At 38.8% G+C, this 21,765-nt stretch overlaps 1 pseudogene; it reads right to left on the bottom strand.

The window, feature by feature from the left end:
• The window catches only part of LOC137636091 (WD repeat-containing protein 55 homolog), a 42,395-nt pseudogene extending 20,872 nt beyond the window's left edge, over positions 1 to 21,523 (bottom strand).
• Positions 21,524 to 21,765: the final 242 nt, after the last annotated feature.

The following is a 21,765-nucleotide window of genomic DNA, read 5'->3' as shown; positions in this document are numbered from 1 at the left end:
ATGGAAGCACCTACAATCAAAGTAAAGGTTACTTTGAACCCCAAGGTTTAAAGGGTCACTCATGGATAGCTGAGGCAAGGGACAGAGACAATGCCCTAGAGACTGACCATATGTGATATGATCAGCGCCCAAGCCTCCTCTCCACCCAAGCTAAGACCAGGGAGGGCCAGGCAGTGTTTTTAAGATATTTTATTTCAATTGTTCATTACTTCTCAGGTCGTTTGTTTATTTCCTTATTTCCTTTCCTCACTGGGATATTTTTCCCTGTTGGAGTCCTTGGGCTTATATCATCTTGCTTTTCCAACTAGGGTCGTAGCTTAGCTAGTAATAATAATAATAAAAACAATAATAATAATAATAATAACAATAATAATAATAACTGGCATCTTGTTGAGTTGCTGTGGGCTGATAGGTAACGTCTCTGCCTGGTGTTTGCCAGTCGGGGGTTCGAGTCCCGCTTGGACTCGTTAGTGTCATTAGTGTCTGCAACCTTACCATCCTTGTGAGCTAAGGTTGGGGGGTTTGGGGGAGCCTATAGGTTTATCTGCTGAGTCATCAGCAGCCACTGCCTGGCCCTCCCTGGTCCTAGCTTGGGTGGAGAGGAGGCTTGGGCGCTGATCATAAAATATATGGTCAGTCTCTAGGGCATTGTCCTAATTGCTAGGGCAATGTCACTGTCCCTTGCCTCTGCCATTCATGAGCGACCTTTAAACCTTTAAACTGATGTAGTGTCCCTACTGTGTTCTGGGAGCTGAGGGTCCATAATCGCTTGCTATACAAAAATGCTTGGACATTCCTTGTTAAAATTTAATCACAGAAGTGCACAAGGAATTAGATCCAAAAATCAATGCTTGAGAGTGAATGTAAATATTAGGAGTGTAGCACGTACTGAATTTTTTTTTAAGGACATTTTTCTTTGGAAAGATTCTAGCAGCATAAAGGCGTATCAAGCAGGTATATACAAGACATTAACTTAAAACCAATCTACACTACAGTACAGTAATTTATTCTTATTTACTTTAGTAAACAACCTGGAACTCTGTATTCCAAACCATAGTTTGAATGGTTTATCAAAATATTCTAGACAAGTAACCTAAGCATTACTTGTGCTTAAAATTATCCTTCCCTTTCCTTCAATTGAGTCCCACCACCTACAGTGTGTGGTAGTCAACAATATGAACATCAGTGGAGATTCATGGAAATGATCAGAATTTTAACCCTTTTACCCCCAGGCTCTTTGGAAGTTTCCAACCCTTAACCCCCAGGGAGTTATTTTTTCCCCAGCACATTTTGCAGTATATTTTTTTTAAATTGCTCTAACAGCCTTAATTTTTGTCATAGAGAGGTCAGGTTGGTCTCATTCCCTTGGAAAATGCCTGAATTTTCTCAAAAAAATTATCAAAAAAATGAAAAAAAATATTTTTATAGCATTTTTTTTGCAAGAACGTATCGGTACGTCCATGGGGGTAAAGGGATGAGTTTTGTGAAACGTACCAGTACATCCTTTGGGGGTAAAAGGGTTAATAATGACATTTTTTATTTCCACAGTCAACTGAAGTTGAAATACATGTCCATTCTCTCCACCACTGACTCATAGTATCAAGAAAAGGGTTAATGAGAACTTCAAAACTGAAGAAAAGATTAACAGCCTGGGGTTTTCAGGAAACTGGAAAATGTTTAAATTCTATTATTAATATCTAATAACCCAATATTTTTTTACACTGACGGCCTCATTTTGCTGGCTTATGGATTCAGCAACGATACCCTTTAATACCAAGAATGTCCAACTTACTTGTAGCATTAGTTACACTACAGGGGTACAGAGAAACACATACATACATACATATACCAAAGGCACTTCCCCCAATTTTGGGGGGTAGCCAACATCAACAAGAAACAAAACAAAAAAGGGGACCTCTACTCTCTACGTTCCTCCAGCCTAACCAGGGACTCAGCCGAGTTCAGCTGGTACTGCTAGGGTGCCACAGCCCAACCTCCCACATTTCCACCACAGATGAAGCTTCATACTGCTGAGTCCCCTACTGCTGCTACCTCCGCGGTCATCTAAGGCACCGGAGGAAGCAGCAGGGCCTACCGGAACTGCGTCACAATCGCTCGCCATTCATTCCTATTTCTAGCACGCTCTCTTGCCTCTCTCACAGAGAAACACATTGAAATAAATACAGTACGCATTCGACACGTTAATTACTGACGATCGTACGTACACCGGAAAAAAACTCAAACTGCAGATCATTACCTGATGTTTCCATCTTTGCATCGCGTTACCAACATCCAGTCGCCAATTGGAACGAGACAGTTAATCTGTCCGGGATGGCCGGCATACCGATCGATGTGAAAACGGAAGTCTCCCCACTTGAAGATGAACATGACCCCTTCGCCGGATCCCACCACAAGGCGGGAATCGTCGCGAACGAGGGTCATGGCAGTTAGCTCGCTTTCGTACATTTCTGACTGAAAAGAAAAATTTTTATGAATACATACAAACATATACCAAGACACTTCCCCCAATTTTGGAGGGTAGCCCACATCAAACAAATGAAAAAAGGGGACCTTTCCTCTCTTACGTTCCTCCCAGTCTGACAAGCTCCATGAGTGGTGGATAAAAATGAATTTATGAATAAAAATAATTTATATTGACAACACACATGACAAATAATTATTTCAAGTGATTATCTATACAGAAGGTACTCAGCTTACAAAACATTCGTCATACAAACACAAGATAAGATAAAGAAATGCTGAAATAAAACATATCATTTAACCCTTTTACCCCCAGGCTATTTGGAAATTTCCAACCCTTAACCCCCAGGGATAATTTTTTTTCAAGCACATTTTGCAGTATATTTATTTTAAATTGTTCTAACAGCCTTAATTTTCATCATAGAGAGGTCAGGTTGGTCTCATTCTCTTGGAAAATGCCTGAAGTTTCTCAAAAAAATTATCAAAAATATGCACAAATACCAGTTTTTTGCAAGGACGTACCGGTACGTCCTTGGGGGTAAATGGATGAGTTTTGTGAAATGTACCAGTACGTCCTTTGGGGGTAAAAGGGTTAATACAGTAAGCAAACAATCATTTGTAATAACTTGATATCTATTTCATTTGAAACCTGACTATTTGTTGACTTTTGTAGCTGAAAATCATAGGCATGAGATTCAGGTTAGGCTTAACCTAAGACGTAATTTTACAAAATTCTGACTTACACACAGCTTCATGACACCACACTCTATAATTATAGTTATTCCAAGTCAAATCTGATCTGTTGCCTTTCCAAAGATGATAGGCTTCCCATTTCTCCAAATACTGTATTTGCATCAGTCCACCTTCACCATGATAATCAGTAGGTTAGTTTGTAAAGCATAGTTGTATAATGTAGTGTCCTCACTATCATTCTTGATTACCATCCATCCATCCATATACCAAGGCACTTCCCCCAATTTTGGGGGGTAGCCGACATCAACAAGAAACAAAACAAAAAAGGGGACCTCTACTCTCTACGTTCCTCCAGCCTAACCAGGGACTCAGCCGAGTTCAGCTGGTACTGCTAGGGTGCCACAGCCCAACCTCCCACATTTTCCACCACAGATGAAGCTTCATACTGCTGAGTCCCCTACTGCTGCTACCTCCGCGGTCATCTAAGGCACCATTCTTTCAAATAATGATAATATGATACAAAAGTTTGTTGATATCAACTAGTATATTCTGTAGTGCATCACACTTAGTATTCCCTCAAAAATGATGGCAGATTGCCTACCTGTATCCTAACCACCAACTTAGTGTGCAATTTATCAAGATCTGTTTGTCCATAACCCTAATTTGTTGTCTTTTTTTATTTCCATCCCAAATACAAAAGTATTCATTCTTCCAACTAACTTTGGCATTTTGAATAATGCTTTATTATCATATGCTAATTTTCCATGCTTTGTCTTTTATAGTCAGTGTATACATCATTCTTGATTTTGTGACTGGTAACAATCTATTAATCATGAAATCTGCCTATTCTCCTTCAAAATAGAAATATTCTCACCCTCATTACCAGAATACAGTCAGTGACAACAACTAAAACAAGGCTATCAAACACTCACTGACATAAGGAAACTGTTGTCAAGAAAGTTCATAATGAAATATGCAACAGAATTTATGTTATATAATAGAGGAAGATGGGAGAAGTACAAGAAAAAGGCCAAGGTTTGGGTGGATGGGTGGAGTGAAGAAAGCTCTGGGTGATAGGAGGATAGATGTGAGAGATTCAAGAGAGCGTGCTAGAAATAGGAATGAATGGCGAGCGACTGTGACGCAGTTCCGGTAGGCCCTGCCGCTTCTTCCGGTCGCCCTGGATGACCGCGGAGGTGGCAGCAGTAGGGAATTCACCGTTATAAAGCTTCATCTGTGGTGGATAACGGGAGAGGGTGGGCTGCGGCACTCTAGCAGTACCAGCCGAACTCGGTTGAGTCCCTTGTCAGGCTGGGAGGAATGTAGAGAGGAAAGGTCCCCTTTTTTTCATTTGTTTGATGTTGTCTACTCCCAAAATTGGAAAAGTGCCTTGGTATAGGTATGTATGTATAATAGACTATAGTATTACTAAACATGATCATTCATTTACCACTCATTAGGGCTATTTCTCAAACTATAAAAAAGACAATACAAAAGAATAAATGTAACTTCTCAAAAAATAAGGAGACCGTATCACAGTACTGGACAAGCAGATCTGCACCTTGTTGGACTGCTCTGACGGATCAAAAAAGCCACCCAACCAACCTCCTTCACATTTCTGGCTGGTCTCTAAACCTACAAGCGTGGCAGTTTCAGTTCTACCGCATAACAAAACAAGTGCAGGTGCTGCCCACCCATCAGGTAGCAGCAGTAGGGGATTCAGCATTAAGAAGCTTCATCTGTGGTGGATAACGGGGGAGGGTGGGCTGTGGCACCCTAGCAGTACCAGCTGAACTCGGTTGAGTCCCTTGTTAGGCTGGGAAGAACGTAGAGAGTAGAGGTTCCCTTTTTTGTTTTTGTTTCATTTTTTTTTTTTAGAATATAAAAATACATTGGTAAGACCAATAGTCATCTTGTAATTAATAGGTTGTCATAAACAAATTGTAGTTTCAAGTCTAGCAATAAAATTTGTATTTGCATTTTGACACCCAAAGGGGAAGAAACTGTCCAGCTTAAAAAGTGATTATTATGGCTACCTGACGTGAGGAGAGCACTAGATGAAACGAGAGTAGGAAAAGCGTCTGGTATGGATGGTGTGAGAGCTGAGATGTTGAAGGAAGGCGGTGTGACTGTACTTGAATGGTTGGTGAGATTGTTTAATATGTGTTTTGTGTTGTGCTGGGAGGAATGAAGAGAGTAGAGGTTCCCTTTTTTGTTTTTGTTTCATTTGTTGATGTCGGCTACCCCCCAAAATTGGGGGAAGTGCCTTGGTATATGTATGTATGTATGTATGTATGTATCTGTATTTTTTTGGTTTCAACTATACGTACATACTCTTCAGTCAAGATTTCTCAAGAGCCCGGATTATGTACCTAAAGGTATTTAAGACATCTTATTTGTTCGCATTGAAAATATGTATCCTTTTACATGATGCTTTAGACTATAATTTATAAAAAATAATTGGAAATAAACAATCATTATTATCATACACCTAAACATAACGCATACGAGACCTTACCTGGGCCTCCAGCCGCTTTACCCGTACGTTGATGCCCGACGGCGACCCATCACAGAAGGACGCTGCCTAGTAATTTTTGTCACCATACAGAGAATGGACCGTCTGTTTGCTGCATTTGTAACTAAATATGGAATTGTCGTCCCCTGTGGCACATGCATTTTCGTCGATTTCCACGAAGCTGTATATACTAGCTTCGTGAGCTTCTTTGTAGTGTGACTTCGAGGAAGAGTTTTGTATGTCTACTAAGGCTAAGGACTGGTCCTTACTGACACTGTAGAGAACTTTGCCGTCAGAACTATGGCACACGGTGCGGCACGGTTTGTCGTGGTGGGAGAACCTCGTCACGTCTTCGGTTGAATCCCGACTGTACCGATATCTAAAATATAAACAGCAGAATAATGCAAACTGTAAACTAATGACTAACTAATGAAAACAATTGATATAGCAACAAATTATTTACTTTATCTTGAACATAAAACTTTACTGGCTTCTTAAAAATCAACATTAATAAAAAAGTAATATACTGTAATAATAAACCTCTCATGAAGCAGTGACTTTAAGCCCAATTTATTCGTTGTTAAAGCACTTAACTAAAAATTTTAAACCTCATAGGACCTATCAAAGAAACTGAATTTCATTTATTATTATTATCATCATCACAGTTATTATCATTATTATCATTATTACTAGCTATACAACAACTCTAGTTGGAAAAACAGGATGCTATAAGGCCAAGGAACACAACTAGGAAAAATAGCCCAGTGAGAAAAGTAAATAAGGAAATAAACTACAAGTAGTGAATAATCAATATATAATATTTCAAGATCATAAACAATGTGAAAATATATTTGTTATATATTAACTACAGTCTAAAGAGAGACTTATGTCAGCCTGTTCAACATAGAAGCATTCGCTGCAAGTATGAACTTCTGAAAGTTTCACAGATTCAACTGCCAGATTAGGAAGATCATTCCATAATATGTCGATGACTGGTACTCAGTTAAACTTCTGAACAACAGCAAGACAATTATTATGAGTCATCCAAAATCAAGACAAAAGACATTCATCAATATTCAATCAGCCACGAAGTCAGCGTACCTCGATATCGGGTCCGTTTGATCCGATGGAAGAATCGTCTTCTTCGACTCCGTTCTCTTCCTCGCCCGACTCCATACCTTGGATGGCAACAATTGGAAAGCGAATGCCTTCTAGTGGAATTTCTTCATCGGACTCATCGGATTCTGGGGGATCTTCCTAGAAATCAAATAAAACGCATTAAACAAATTTACAAGCAAACGTTGGAATGTTCAGCAATCATCTCATGATGTGCTTTCAATCCCCTTCCAAAACAGAGCTACAGATCAGGTAAAATGTATATGATATAAACGTTTTAAGCTCTCAAAGAATCAAACTGGAAAGTCAAAATGGAGAAGTTAAAGCACTGGTGATCTTCAAAGAGTACTAGCAAGGAAATTTTATTTCTAAGCTTCAAGTTTCTTTCAAGCTGTGCATTAAAGATGCACTGATAACTTGCTGATATGATTTACCTTATATTGTGTTCATATACCAAATCAAACTTGTTAGATACAAAACAGAGGAATCTAAATTATAACCCGTAATTTTCAGTATTTAGTCATATGCTTTCAATCCTATTTAAGCTTTAAAAGAATCAGATTGGTAAATCAAACTTAAAATGTTAACGCATTGGCAAACTTAATACAGTACCAACATGGAATATTATTTCTAAATTTCATTTCGATTGCAAGCTTGACTTTCTAATATGCTTTGCAATATACTGCCTCCATATACCAAATCAAATTTATTTACGGGAAAAAAGAAACGGAAGCTACACTGTAACCGGTAATTTTCAACATGGAAATATGGGTCAAAATAGAAATAAATTAGCAGGCAAGTACTGTGCATTACTTTATACAAATACAACTTACTATACTTGTGAATTTTACATTTCACTGTATATATAATATGACAAAGCAAGGACAACAAACAAGTTTTTTGTTTGTATATGTGACATTACTCTTGGCCAGAATAAATTAATTATCCTATTTCATTTAACCCTTTTACCCCCCAAAGGACGTACTGGTACGTTTCACAAAAGCCATCCCTTTACCCCCATGGACGTACCGGTACGTACTTGCAAAAAAAATGCTATAAATTTTTTTTTTCTTCATATTTTTGATAACTTTTTGAGAAAATTCAGGCATTTTCCAAGAGAATGAGACCAACCTGACCTCTCTATGACAAAAATTAAGGCTGTTAGAGCAATTTAAAAAAAATATATACTGCAAAATGTGCTGGGGAAAAAATAACCCCCAGGGGGTTAAGGGTTGGAAATTTCCAAATAGCCTGGGGGTAAAAGGGTTAATATTTAGACCACAACACAGGGTTTTTCTCCTTCTTATTCTTAAATTAAACATAAGGTACAAGTTACTTTTACAGTATATTTATAAACAGATATAGAGTATACAGTATATTATCTAGTAACATGCTCGAATATTTCAGCCAACCGCAGAGGATTTCTTTCTATGACAACCCTTGGACTTTAAACATGAAATTGGGGACTACTGCCCATTCATTGTATGGTACAAAAGTATATCAAAGCCGAGGAAAGATGAGGAAGAGGAAGGAGTAGGTGAGAGAAAGGGATCTGCCAACTCAACACCACTAACCTGCTCGTCCACTGGTTCGACGTTGATATCCAGGGCGGAGACGTCTCCTGAGAGCTGGTTATCTTCCTCCAGAGGGATAGCCGCCCTGATAGCTTCAAACATGGGAGCGGCTAGGGCTGAAGGTACCGCCGCTGAGGAGGAGCCTGGAAAAAGACGGGAGGCCATGTCACCATCAAGGATATAAGGGCAGCCGGTGGTGGCGTTTCTCCCAAACCCTGACACCCAGGGCCGGAGGCTGGATTTGGCGGCCCGGAGAGCATCCGCATCAGCCTGAAAGTGGTAAAATACATTAGAACTAAGGAAAAAATAAACGTATTTCCAAATATAAAACAGTAAGATACATTTCAAAATTTGATAATAGAACACTGAATTGAAATTCAATATTATAATCATAGAAGAAACAGTAGAAATAGAGAAATCTTACATCATCATTAAGCAAGACCGTTGAGAGATCGTAGCACAAGGTGCAAGCCTCCGGGAACCAGACCATGTAGGGGGCCTGGCCCGGTTCACAGATGAAGGAGATCGCACAGTGGGCGTGGGATCGGCAGACATCGTGGCCTATCGGATCCGTAAAGGAGGCGGAGCAACTCTTGACGGCACAATGGACTTTCTGTAATAAAAAGGTTAAATAAATTAAGACGCTCCCGGAGACTCTAAAATAACATGAAAATTATAGAGTTTGGGAGGAATATGGTGTGCATGTAAGGTTCGTACTAAAAAAGGGGCCGGAGCCCCATTGTAATTACCCCTTTTACCCCCAAAGGACGTACTGTACGTTTCACAAAAGCCATCCCTTTACCCCCATGGACGTACCGGTACGTCCTTGCAAAAAAATGCTATAAAAATTAGTTTTTCATATTTTTTGATAATTTTTTGAGAAAATTCAGGTATTTTCCAAGAGAATGAGACCAACCTGACCTCTCTATGACAAAAATTAAGGCTGTTAGAGCAATTTAAATAAAATATACTGCAAAATGTGCTTGGAAAAAAATAACCCCCTGGGGGTTAAGGGTGGGAAATTTCCAAATACCCCGGGGGTAAAAGGGTTACTAAACTGGTGAGATTTAAACTACTCCGTAGTGCGCCGGAGCAAAAAGTATATACAGTATGGGCCGGAGCCTCTGGGTAATTACAGCTATGTAGGCTAGTGCGTGCAAGAGCGCCGGAACGAGCCGGAGATCTTGGGCAAGGTCCCTTTTCACCGGGCGTCACAGGTATCTCCCCAGAAATAGATTTTTCCTTTGTCAAAATCCCTTTTCCATTGAACATCACTGCATTATCAAGTTCATTATTTGCATAAAAAAAACTATCAGAAAACAATGGAATACTGTATGGGACTTTGAAATTTATAACTCAATTTTGTTTCAAAACATTTCTGGTGCATCCCGCTAAACGTTTTCCATGTTCTATCATCGTCTCTAATAATTCCCCTTACGTTATGTGAGACCAAAGAACCTACTGCGAATGCTCTATGTGACATCTCTGTCGAGTTGACCTAACGACACTTCATTTTTACCATTCTAAGTGTCAAAAATACCATATATACTGGACATCCTTTCTAAAAACCATATCTACATGAGTTATTCTAAATTGGAAATTAGGGTTTTCATACGGATTTCAACATAGAAAAGGCAACCCCTTACAATGCCCTACCTTTGGATATCAGTAACAGGAGACCTCAGGGGGGAAACTAGTCTCAGGGTAAAGATGAATTTGTCCTTTATGGATACTGATAAAAAAGTTAAGATTTAGGGCACTATATAGTAGGTTAGGTCAAAAACTCCGCAGGGTCCGAGCTGGAAGATGCTAATATGCAAATAGTTTAAGATTAAGGAATGTTACATTATCTAATTTACAGTGCTCTGAGTTAAGTTAGGTTAGGTAGGGAGGGCATCCAACACCAGATCAGATGAGGTAGGCACATTCCGTCAGGTCAAATTAGAGGTCTTTTGTAGAAGAGCGGTCCCATTTGGCAAGGGGGCTGTTAACCTTTAAAGGGGACAAAACTGGTACACTACTGTTTAAAAGGTTATATAGTTCTTGAATTAGAACATTCATTAACAATGTTGCTGTTGGTGATGGTTATTTGACCTTCATTGAAGTTATCGTCAATCACCGATATGACCCACTTTTATTGTCTCTACTTTGGAAAACAAATCTTTAACACACTGCCAACTATACTGTATTTATAAATAGCTTTTGTTGCTCATCTTAAAGTCAAAAACACTACTAGGACCACTTTCCATCATAAGCTCCAAAATTAAGATACCATCTCTGTATTTCACAATTAGATTCATGGGGGCCTTGATCGAGCACCGCATGATACCTTATGTTAAAGTTTAGGTTACGATACATACTGTATTCCCATATATTTTATTAATTACTGTAGTGTATACAAAATACCATATTGTACTTAGATACATGCTATGTATTTAGGTAACAAGATGGTAGGGTTGTGAGTCAACTTGCCGCAGACACTAACCACTTATGAGATGTGCTGTCTCACCTTTGCTAATCAAGCTGTACTGTAGTGATATTACAGTACATACATTACAGTAATACTGTACTGTCTTTATTGCACTATCGGTGGGTATTGTTACATAAAAACAAGGGTTTTCTTGTTACTTATATGTAGGGTGTCGTGGCGAAGACTTGGGCGTTGAGTCGTCTCGCCTTGTAGTAAAGCCACTAAGGCATTGAGTCATCTTGCTATGTAGGAAAGCTCCTTAAGCGTCGAGTCATCTTGCCTTGAAGAAAAGCCACACAGGCGTTGAGTCGTTGTGCCTTGTAGCAAAGACTATTAGGCGTTACATCATCTTGCCTTGTAGAATAACCGCCTAGGCGTTGACTTGTTTTGCCCTACAGAAAAGCCGCTTAGCGTTGAGTTGCCTTGCCTTATAGAAGCCGCTTAGACGTCAAGTTTTCTTGCCTTGTAATAAAGCTGCTTAGGCGTTGAGTTGTCTTGTCTTCTAGGAAAGCCTCTTGGGCGTTGAGTTATCTTGCCGTGTGATGAAGCCGCTTAGGCGTTGAGTCGTCTTGCCAATTTGGAAAGCCGCTTAGGCGTCGAGTCGTCTTGCCTTGTAGGAGAGCCGCATAGGCGTTGAATCATTGTGCCTTGTAGGAAAGACGCTTAGGCATTGAGTCATCTTGCCTTGTAGGAATGCTGCTTAGGCGTTGATTTGTCTTGCCTTGTAGGAAAGCCACGTAGGTGTTGAGTCGTTGTGCTTTGTAGGAAAGCCGCTTAAACGTTGAGTTGTCTTGTCATGTAGGAAAGCAGTACAGTATAAGCATCAAGTCATTGAGACTTGTAGGAAAGCCGCTTAGGAGTTAAGTCATCTTGCTTTGTAGGAATCCCGCTTAGGCATCGAGTTGTCTTGCCTTGTACGAATTGAGTCATCTTGCCTTAACAGTAAAGTAGTGTCCATGCATTGTAATAAACAAATTGATATGAACTAAAATACCATGATAGAAACCATGTGAAAACAATGTATTACAGTTACTTCACGGTGTTAGTCGACCGAGCATAGACAGTGGTCAGCTATTTTAGCGGTTTACGTGTAAAATCATCCTGGAGCTAAATATTACGTGATTTTTCGCTCTTCGCAAAGGTCTATGTTACCAAAGCCCCAACAATGACAGAGGACTGACTATACGTGAATAATTGGTGTTAGTTCCGCATACCATACACTGGAGCCTTTGTATAACAATGGACAGGAAACCCCTGCTTGCAGAGAACACCACCTAGCCATGTCAGAGCCTTTGTAATTTATGGGGACAGCCCTCGGACCGGCCGAAAATCGAGTAAAAAATAGTCCGAAATCGGCTCTTTTTCACGGGAATAATCACGGAATGAAATAATGTTAAAGTCACTAGTTTTGTAAATGCTTGTCCCAACAACTACATACTAGGACCACTCTGGTCATGGATGTCGGAAACGTGCGAGAAAAATGGACAACTAACCCAAAATTCCCCTCCTAACCTGGCCTACAAGCCATATCCTTACCTTCCTCGTGACCTAACCGGAGGGCTAACGCCCCCTGCGACCCCCCAACCACTGTCGCTAACATACGAATCCCACAAACCCAACCTAACCGAACCTAGTAGTTCCCAGGTCACTACCCCTACTCGGGGGCAAGACCCCGGACCCACTTCGTAAGTCTCTCTCCTACACAAAAAAAAAGGTATGGGCAGCACCCAAAATTATATCTTAACCACATTGTCATAGTAAAAAAGTTACTCAGGCTTACCTTAACCGTTTTACCCCCACCAAAAGGTTAAATTTTGAGCACATTTTGCTATATATTTTTTTTAAATTGCTCTAACAGCCTTAATTTTTGTCATAGAGAGGTCAGGTTGGTCTCATTCTTTTGGAAAATGCCTGAAGTTTCTCATAAAGTTATCAAAAACATGTAAATAACAGTGTTTTGCAAGAATGTACCGGTACGACCTTTGGGGGCGAAAGGGTTAATATTCGATGTTGCTAAAACCAAAATCCTCGGGTTCTTGCGCCACCAATCTTACACTTCTCACATGGACCCCTAAAATCACCTAAGAGCCCTTTTCGAAATAAATAATGAAAAAATTTGGGGCAACTCGAGTAAAGTCCCGTAGGTGTAAATACCTTATTTTCTTCAACGAATCAATTTGATCAATATGAGTGATAAACTCAACAACATCGCTCAAAGAGTAACTATGCGCAACACGTCTATCCATTACGGCGGTTAGAGTTGGAAAGGGTCGACTCCAGGTCAATCTCGGGTCATGTGGGGGGGTGTTAAAAATTTGAAATCATGCGGCCAACGAAAGGGTTAATTCAGTTGGTTTGTTTGACACTGGCTTTATCTACCAAAATATCTTTAACTAGATGTTGGCTAACCTAACCTTTGGTTGTATATATAACAAATTAGTATTCGACATAATTTCAGGACGTGTCACAATGAAATAACAATCTCAATAAGAGGTTAAAAATTACATTGTTGGAATTAGCGAAAACATAAGTCCTAACATTGATAACTGTTCAAGCTTGCGCCACCAGCTGATAGCCAATCAGCCCGCCGCCCAACGGGTGTTATTATAGTCAGGCAGGAAACAATGCTTGGAGGAAATTTTACGACTGATTAACTTGGCCGTGGCTTCAGCGGACGACGCATTGTAACGACCATTCCCTAACCTAAGTGAGTAGTGGAATAAAGCAAGGCTGTACTGGCTCTACAACATTATTCAAATTAATTACTTATCAGATTATAAAACAAGTAGAAAAGGAAGGTAATGGTTTTAAAAATGATATTATAAAGCTAGTAGTATTATTTTTTGCTGATGATGTCCTAGTGCTTGCTGAGAATATAGAGGATGCTGAATTGAACATAAGGAAAGTGATAGATATAGGAAAGCAGTGTGGTTTAGACAAAAGTAGCGTACTTATATATAATATGTAGGAGAAACCAGATACAGTGAACCCTCGTTTATCGCGGTAGATAGGTTCCAGACGCGGGCGCGATAGGTGAAAATCCGCGAAGTAGTGACAGCATATTTACCTATTTATTTAACATGTATATTCGGACTTTTAAAACCTTCCCTTGTACGTAGTACTGTTAACAAACCACCCTTTAATGTACAGAACACTTAATGCATGTACTACAGCACCCTAAACTAAAACAGGCACAAATATTAAAGGCGATTTTATATCATGTGTTTCCTAAACACCTAAAAAGCACGATAAAAAATGGCAACCAATGTTTTGTTTACGTTCATCTCTGATCATAATGAAGAAACAAACTCATTTAGTGTACACATATATGTACGTATGGTTAGTTTTTGCATCGATTATATTGATTATACAGTACTGTATGTTGATTTTTTTATTACCAATGTTTTAGTTTACGTATTTTTCTTAGGACTTCCAAATAAAATCTTTTTCTTTATGACGCCGCCTGAAACGACGGCGTGTACGCTCAGTAAACAACCACGCTCAGAACAAACAAGGCATTTAACACGCATGATGATAGTGATAAATAATGATACAGTACATACAGTATTTACAGTAAAAGCATTTACAAAATATGTTACCTTACAAATATAAATTATACAGTACTTGTACGTAGCAAAGCAGGAAAACAATTTGAGAGAGAGAGAGAGAGAGAGAGAGAGAGAGAGAGAGAGAGAGAGAGAGAGAGAGAGAGAGAGAGAGAGAGAGAGAGAGATTGTTTTACGTACGTAAATGTAAATTTTAAACAAAAAAAATATGATAGGTTACAACATGTAGACTTTTAAAACCTTCCCTTTAACTTAATGCATACAGTACGTACATTACTAAACTATAAAACAGGTTAAAGTAAAAAATAAAGATTGTTACTGTACTCACCACGAAAGAAGTTCAAGAAAAACTTGAATGACGATGGCGATGAATTTGCTGCACAGTAGAAATGATGATGATGAAGCTGATGATGTGTTCTACTGTGCAGTCAATGATAGTATTTTACGTCTCTTCAGACGGAGGTGTCTTTTCCTGGGACACCTCTTCAACTTCTTCAATTTCTTCCGAAGGCGTACTAGCAGGAGGAACTGGCTCTTTTTTGCGAGGCTGAAAAAACATTGTGATCGGAAGTTGTTGCCGCTGCTTCTTTTTTCGATCCAAGAGCATCCTGTAGGGAGTCGTGATGTCATCAACCTTGTTGCAGAATTGCATCGAGCGAACCATATCCTCGTCCCACTCTTGCAACATTTCTTTCGCCTCCTTCATATGGTTGCAGAACTTGGCGAGCCGTTCTAATGTTAAGCCCGTTTCTTCGACATTTTCTTGGGTCTCTTCCTGGGTACCCTCACTCTCTTCCTCACTTGCCGATTTCGTCAGGTCTTCGAGGTCTGCGTCAGTTAGGGGCTGGGAATGGCAGTCCAACAACTCGTCGACGTCTTCAGTCGTCATGTCGCCAAACCCGTCACCCCCAATTATGGCAGCCAACTGCACAGATTTCCGTATTGCAGAGTGTTGGATTTCCGACGGAGTAAATCCCTTGTCGTCGTAAACAATATCGGGCCACAGCTTCTTCCAGCTCGCATTTACGGTTGCAGGTTTCATCTCTTGAAGTGCCTTTTGAATATTCTGCAGGCACGTGGCTATGGTGTACTGCCGCCAGTACGCCTTCAAGTTGAAGTCTTCATCCTCGTCATCTTGGGCAGCATCCACACACGCAACGAGGTCCGCCAAGGTATTCTTCGTGTAGAGGGCCTTGAACGCCCTGATAACCCCCTGGTCCATTGGTTGAATTAATGACGTGGTGTTGGGTGGCAGGAACTCAACCTGAACGCCCTCACGCGACAGGTCAGTTGCGTGTCCACCAGCGTTATCCATAAGGAGAAGGATCTTGAATGGCAAGCCCTTCTCTAAGAGATATTCATGGACTTGCGGGATGAAACACTGGTGGAACCAGTTGGAGGTCAGCATCTTCGTAATCCATGCTTTTTGATTATGCATCCAGTACACGGGAAGGAGATTCTTATTTTTGTTTTTCAAAGCGCGAGGATTTTTCGACTTATAAATAAGCCCCGGCTTTAACAAAAATCCAGCAGCATTGCCACACATCACGAGGGTAACGCGATCCTTGAATGCCTTAAAGCCAGAGGCTTTGGCTTCCTCTTTGAACAGGAAAGTTCGCGACGGCATTCTCTTCCAAAACAAGCCGGTTTCATCCATATTAAACACTTGTTCCGGCTTGTATCCACCTTCAGCGATAATGTTCTTGAAAGTCTGGTTCACGTAAGTTTCAGCAGCGGCAGTGTCAGCGGAAGCAGACTCCCCATGCAGGGAAACGCTTTTCAGGGCGAAGCGTTTCTGAAACTTCGCGAACCATCCTTTGCTGGCGGAAAAACGTTGTTTCTGACGCTGGGAATCAGTGGAGGTCCCTGGTTGAGGATCATCTACATCATCATCTTCTTCAGCATGGTCGCCATCGTCGTCATGAGGTTCCTTTGCCGCAAAATTCTCATACAAGCTCAAAGCCTTTGTTCGGATGGTGTTCGTATCCAACGCTATGTTCTTCTTCCGACAGTCGGCAATCCACACAGCTAAAGCACCTTCCATGCGTACGATCGTTTTATTACGCGTTGTAACGACTCGCTTCGCTGATCTGCTAAAGGTGATTGCAGCAGTCTTTCTAATGTTCGCCTCGTCCTTCTTGATGTAGCGAACGGTGGATTCGTTGATGCCAAAATGGCGGCCGGCGGCCGCGTAACTTCTACCATCTTTTAACATGTCGAGAAGCGTAACCTTCTCAGCTATCGTCATCATTCTTCGGTGGCGTTTAGGCTCACTACCAGCCTTACTAGAAGCAGAACGCTTGGGAGCCATTGTAACAGAAAGTTCAACAAAAAGTTCAACTTAAAACAGTCGCACACAGCACAGATTAAACTTCACAAAGTTAAGAACGTCTACTCAGCAATACGCGGAAAGAGAAAGTGAACGATGCAGCCCCGCGAGAACTGTGATGCTGCGGGTAGAAGATGCGGGCAAAACACCAATCACAGGCTAGATAACAAAACTTGAGTTTTGATTCGTCATCTATCAGCGCTTGAACCAATCACAACCCGTCTTACAGTACATGGTGCGTTGGTTACTCATAGAAGATGCCCCGCGCATACTGAACGTACGTAGATTAAGTACAATACCGTAATAATAATAAATAATGATAATAATACTGTACAGTAATAATAATAATAATAATGATTAATAATAATAACAATAATAATTTTATTAACAACAACAACAATAATAATAATAATAACAATAATAATAAAAATTTACGTACGTACGCTATTTTACGCCTCTCTCTCTCTCTCTCTCTCTCTCTCTCTCTCTCGTACGCTTACAGTACTTATTCGAAATGTGATTTTTGCAACAAAGAATATTATTGGATGCAGTACTGTACTACGTACGTATACATACAAAAGATTCATGGAAAAGAAGCACATCCATTACAGTACACACCATTCTAATATGGTATGACTGCATCTGATTTGCGTTTCATGTTCGATTTAATTTTACTACGTACTGAATTATCGTATGATCACATTCTCTTTTCGTGTTTTATTTCTTTCTGTGCTGAATTATATATCATATGTAATGCAATGAACAATCAGTAAGAGCAGATATTACTAATTACAGTATTAATGGAATTACAGGTAACAAAATATCGTATTTGGTTATCTTCAGATTTCGCGGTATTTTCGAATTTTCCGGAAAATCCGCGATATGTATATATATATGGGTTATGGGAAAACCCCGCGAAGTGGTGAATCCGCGAATGTCGAACCGCGAAGTAGCGAGGGTTCACTGTAATATAGAGGGAATAAGAGTAGTACGCAATATTAAATACCTAGGTATCCAGGTAGATGATAGTAGGAATATGTTCAAAACACAGAAAAGTGAAATGATAGTTAAGGCGCAAAAGCTAGCTAATCTTACATAGAAAAAAGTTGTAATAAGATAATGATAGGGAAAGCATACTGGAAAAGTGTAGCACTACCTTCTATATTATATGGAACAAACGTTATTAACTTAACGGAAACGGAAATAGAAAAGTTGCAAAGAATAGAGAATGGAGTGTATAGAAGGATGTTAGGGGGCGTAAAGAATACAGCTATTGTAGCCTTGAGAGGGGATTTAGGAGCATCTGCTATGAAAACAAGGGTAATAGATGGAAAGCTGAGGTACCTTAATAGCATTTATAAGGGAGAAAAGGACTTACTATCAGCAATAGCCAATGATATGGAAGAAAAAGAGAGGAAGTGGTGGATGCATGTGAAGAAGTATGCTGAGGAATGTGGGTTGGCGACGAGAGAAGTCAAGAGATGTACGAAAGAGGACATAAAGAAGAGAACAAAAGAATGGGACACAAGCAAATGGAAGAGTGAAATGGAGTGCAAGGAGAGTCTAATTTTGTATAAAAACTGGAAAAGTGAAATCAAGGAGGAGGAAGTGTATGACAACACATTTTCGTCAATTTTATTATTCAGAGCAAGGACAAACTCTTGAATATAAAAAACAGACACCAAGATGGAAATATAAACTGTGTATTCTGTGATGTAGAAGAAAATGCTAACCACTTCATGTTATATTGTCCACAGTTTAGTGATATAAGAATAAAAAGCAATTGAGCTCCAACAACCATACGAAGAAGATAGTGCACAAACAGTTGGAAAATTCCTTTTTGGTGAAGAAAATATTGAAAATAAGAAAAGAGTACTACAACAAATGCGGATGAAAAGAGAAAAACTAGTGAAAATAAGGAACACACAAAACTAAAAGACACAGAGGCGCCGTTGAAAAGGCAAAGCCTCAACCTGAATCTGATCTGATCTTAAACAGAGTGGTTTGTATTTCAGTTATGGAACAAATGATATATATAACAAACGACATTATATTGGGTTTGTGACCTGGGAACTTCTAGGTTACGTTAGGTGGGTTTGTTAGGTTCTGTACCCTTTTTGTACCTTTTTATATATTGTGTGAAGGGTATACAGAAACATTCTTTAAAATACACATGATAATATTATCGTAGCATTGCTAATGTTAGCAATGCCACCATAACGTTGGTAACGCTGTGTATCATTAATAACGTTGCTAATGTTATCGTTCGCAGTACATACGTGAGTGAAGTGACACGGAATTTTAACAAGTCATTATATCTAAACATTTTAACAAATATATAATAAAAGACATTATATTTAAACATTTGAACAGAAAATATATGTTTTCCTGTAGTAAATAACGTGATTTGACCAAATTTGACCTTCATTTCATCCGTAATAACAGCAACAAGTTCGGCTACTTGAAGTTAGTCGAATTGGTTGTTCTGTTGGTTTGCGGTTGAAATTCGGTCAAATCACGTTATTTACTACAGGAAAACATATATTTTCTGTTCGAAATGATAATCTGTAATACAGTAAAACTTTACCAAAACTTTATTGAATTATTTTATACTTTTACCAGAAGACCAAGTGATTACATTGATGTTCATTCGGGAGATCAATCTAACCGTATATACGTTCGATTAAATACGGGAGGAGGGATTTATAGCACGAAAAACACAGGTACATACGTCCTAGGATTTCCGTACCGCAAATGCACGTAAAGGATTTGTCCATCCTTAAGCTTCCTTATTTCTTATAAAATATATTCTAATGAGGGGAAATATTTTTTATAATGATCTAAAATAGTATTTGCATAAGATATTTTATACGTAATAATATGAATTTATAGTTAAATTACGACTGGCTTAACCAGTATTTTCCTCTCAATGTCTCCAATCGACAATTTAAACTGGCGTCTTTAGACACTTTTACCTCATATTTACCAATTATATTCAACAAATTATTCTCCCAGATTGCTCACAGTTATCCTGCTGATATATAAGATAGGAAATATACCTTAAAATTATTAATAATTTACCTTAAAACAAGACAAATCGCTGACCACCAAACACTAAGTCACTATGGCTTAACCAGTATTTTCCTCTCGACAATCTAAACTGGCGTCTTTCTAGACACTTTTAACTCATATTTACCAATAATATTCCACAAATTAATCTCCCAGATTGCTCACAGTTATCCTGCTGATATATAAGATAGGATATAACGTTAAAATTATTAATAATATACCTTAAAACAAGACAAATTGATGACCACCAGACACTAAGTCACTATGGCTTAACCAGTATTTTCCTCTCGACAATCTAAACTGGCGTCTTTAGACACTTTTAACTCATATTTACCAATTATATTCAACAAATTAGTCTCCCAGATTGCTCACAGTTATCCTGCTGATATAAAAGATAGGATATAACGTTAAAAATATTAATAATTTACCTTAAAACAAGACAAATTGATGACCACCAAACACTAAGTCACTATGGCTTAACCAGTATTTTCCTCTCGACAATCTAAACTGGCGTCTTTAGACACTTTTACCTCATATTTACCAATTATATTCAACAAATTAGTCTCCCAGATTGCTCACAGTTATCCTGCTGATATAAAAGATAGGATATAACGTTAAAAATATTAATAATTTACCTTAAAACAAGACAAATCGCTGACCACCAAACACTAAGTCACTATGGCTTAACCAGTATTTTCCTCTCGACAATCTAAACTGGCGTCTTTAGACACTTTTACCTCATATTTACCAATTATATTCAACATATTATTCTCCCAGATTGCTCACAGTTATCCTGCTGATATATAAGATAGGAAATATACCTTAAAATTATTAATAATTTACCTTAAAACAAGACAAATCGCTGACCACCAAACACTAATTCACTATGGCTTAACCAGTATTTTCCTCTCGACAATCTAAACTGGCGTCTTTAGACACTTTTACCTCATATTTACCAATTATATTCAACAAATTATTCTCCCAGATTGCTCACAGTTATCCTGCTGATATATAAGATAGGAAATATACCTTAAAATTATTAATAATTTACCTTAAAACAAGACAAATCGCTGACCACCAAACACTAATTCACTATGGCTTAACCAGTATTTTCCTCTCGACAATCTAAACTGGCGTCTTTCTAGACACTTTTACCTCATATTTACCAATTATATTCAACAAATTATTCTCCCAGATTGCTCACAGTTATCCTGCTGATATATAAGATAGGAAATATACCTTAAAATTATTAATAATTTACCTTAAAACAAGACAAATCGCTGACCACCAAACACTAATTCACTATGGCTTAACCAGTATTTTCCTCTCGACAATCTAAACTGGCGTCTTTAGACACTTTTACCTCATATTTACCAATTATATTCAACATATTATTCTCCCAGATTGCTCACAGTTATCCTGCTGATATATAAGATAGGAAATATACCTTAAAATTATTAATAATTTACCTTAAAACAAGACAAATCGCTGACCACCAAACACTAAGTCACTATGGCTTAACCAGTATTTTCCTCTCGACAATCTAAACTGGCGTCTTTAGACACTTTTAACTCATATTTACCAATTATATTCAACAAATTAGTCTCCCAGATTGCTCACAGTTATCCTGCTGATATATAAGATAGGATATAACGTTAAAATTATTAATAATTTACCTTAAAACAACGAAGAATGGCAGACCACCAGACACTAAGTTTCCAAACTGGCGTCTTTAGACACTTTTAACTCATATTTACCAATTATATTCAACATATTATTCTCCCAGATTGCTCACAGTTATCCTGCTGATATATAAGATAGGAAATAACGTTAAAATTATTAATAATTTACCTTAAAACAAGACAAATCGCTGACCACCAAACACTAATTCACTATGGCTTAACCAGTATTTTCCTCTCGACAATCTAAACTGGCGTCTTTCTAGACACTTT

This window comes from Palaemon carinicauda, unplaced genomic scaffold, assembly GCF_036898095.1.
Source record: "Palaemon carinicauda isolate YSFRI2023 unplaced genomic scaffold, ASM3689809v2 scaffold229, whole genome shotgun sequence".
Taxonomy (NCBI): domain Eukaryota; kingdom Metazoa; phylum Arthropoda; class Malacostraca; order Decapoda; family Palaemonidae; genus Palaemon; species Palaemon carinicauda.
The sequence above is the reverse complement of the archived record's forward strand: the minus strand, read 5'-3'. Positions and strand labels throughout refer to the sequence as shown.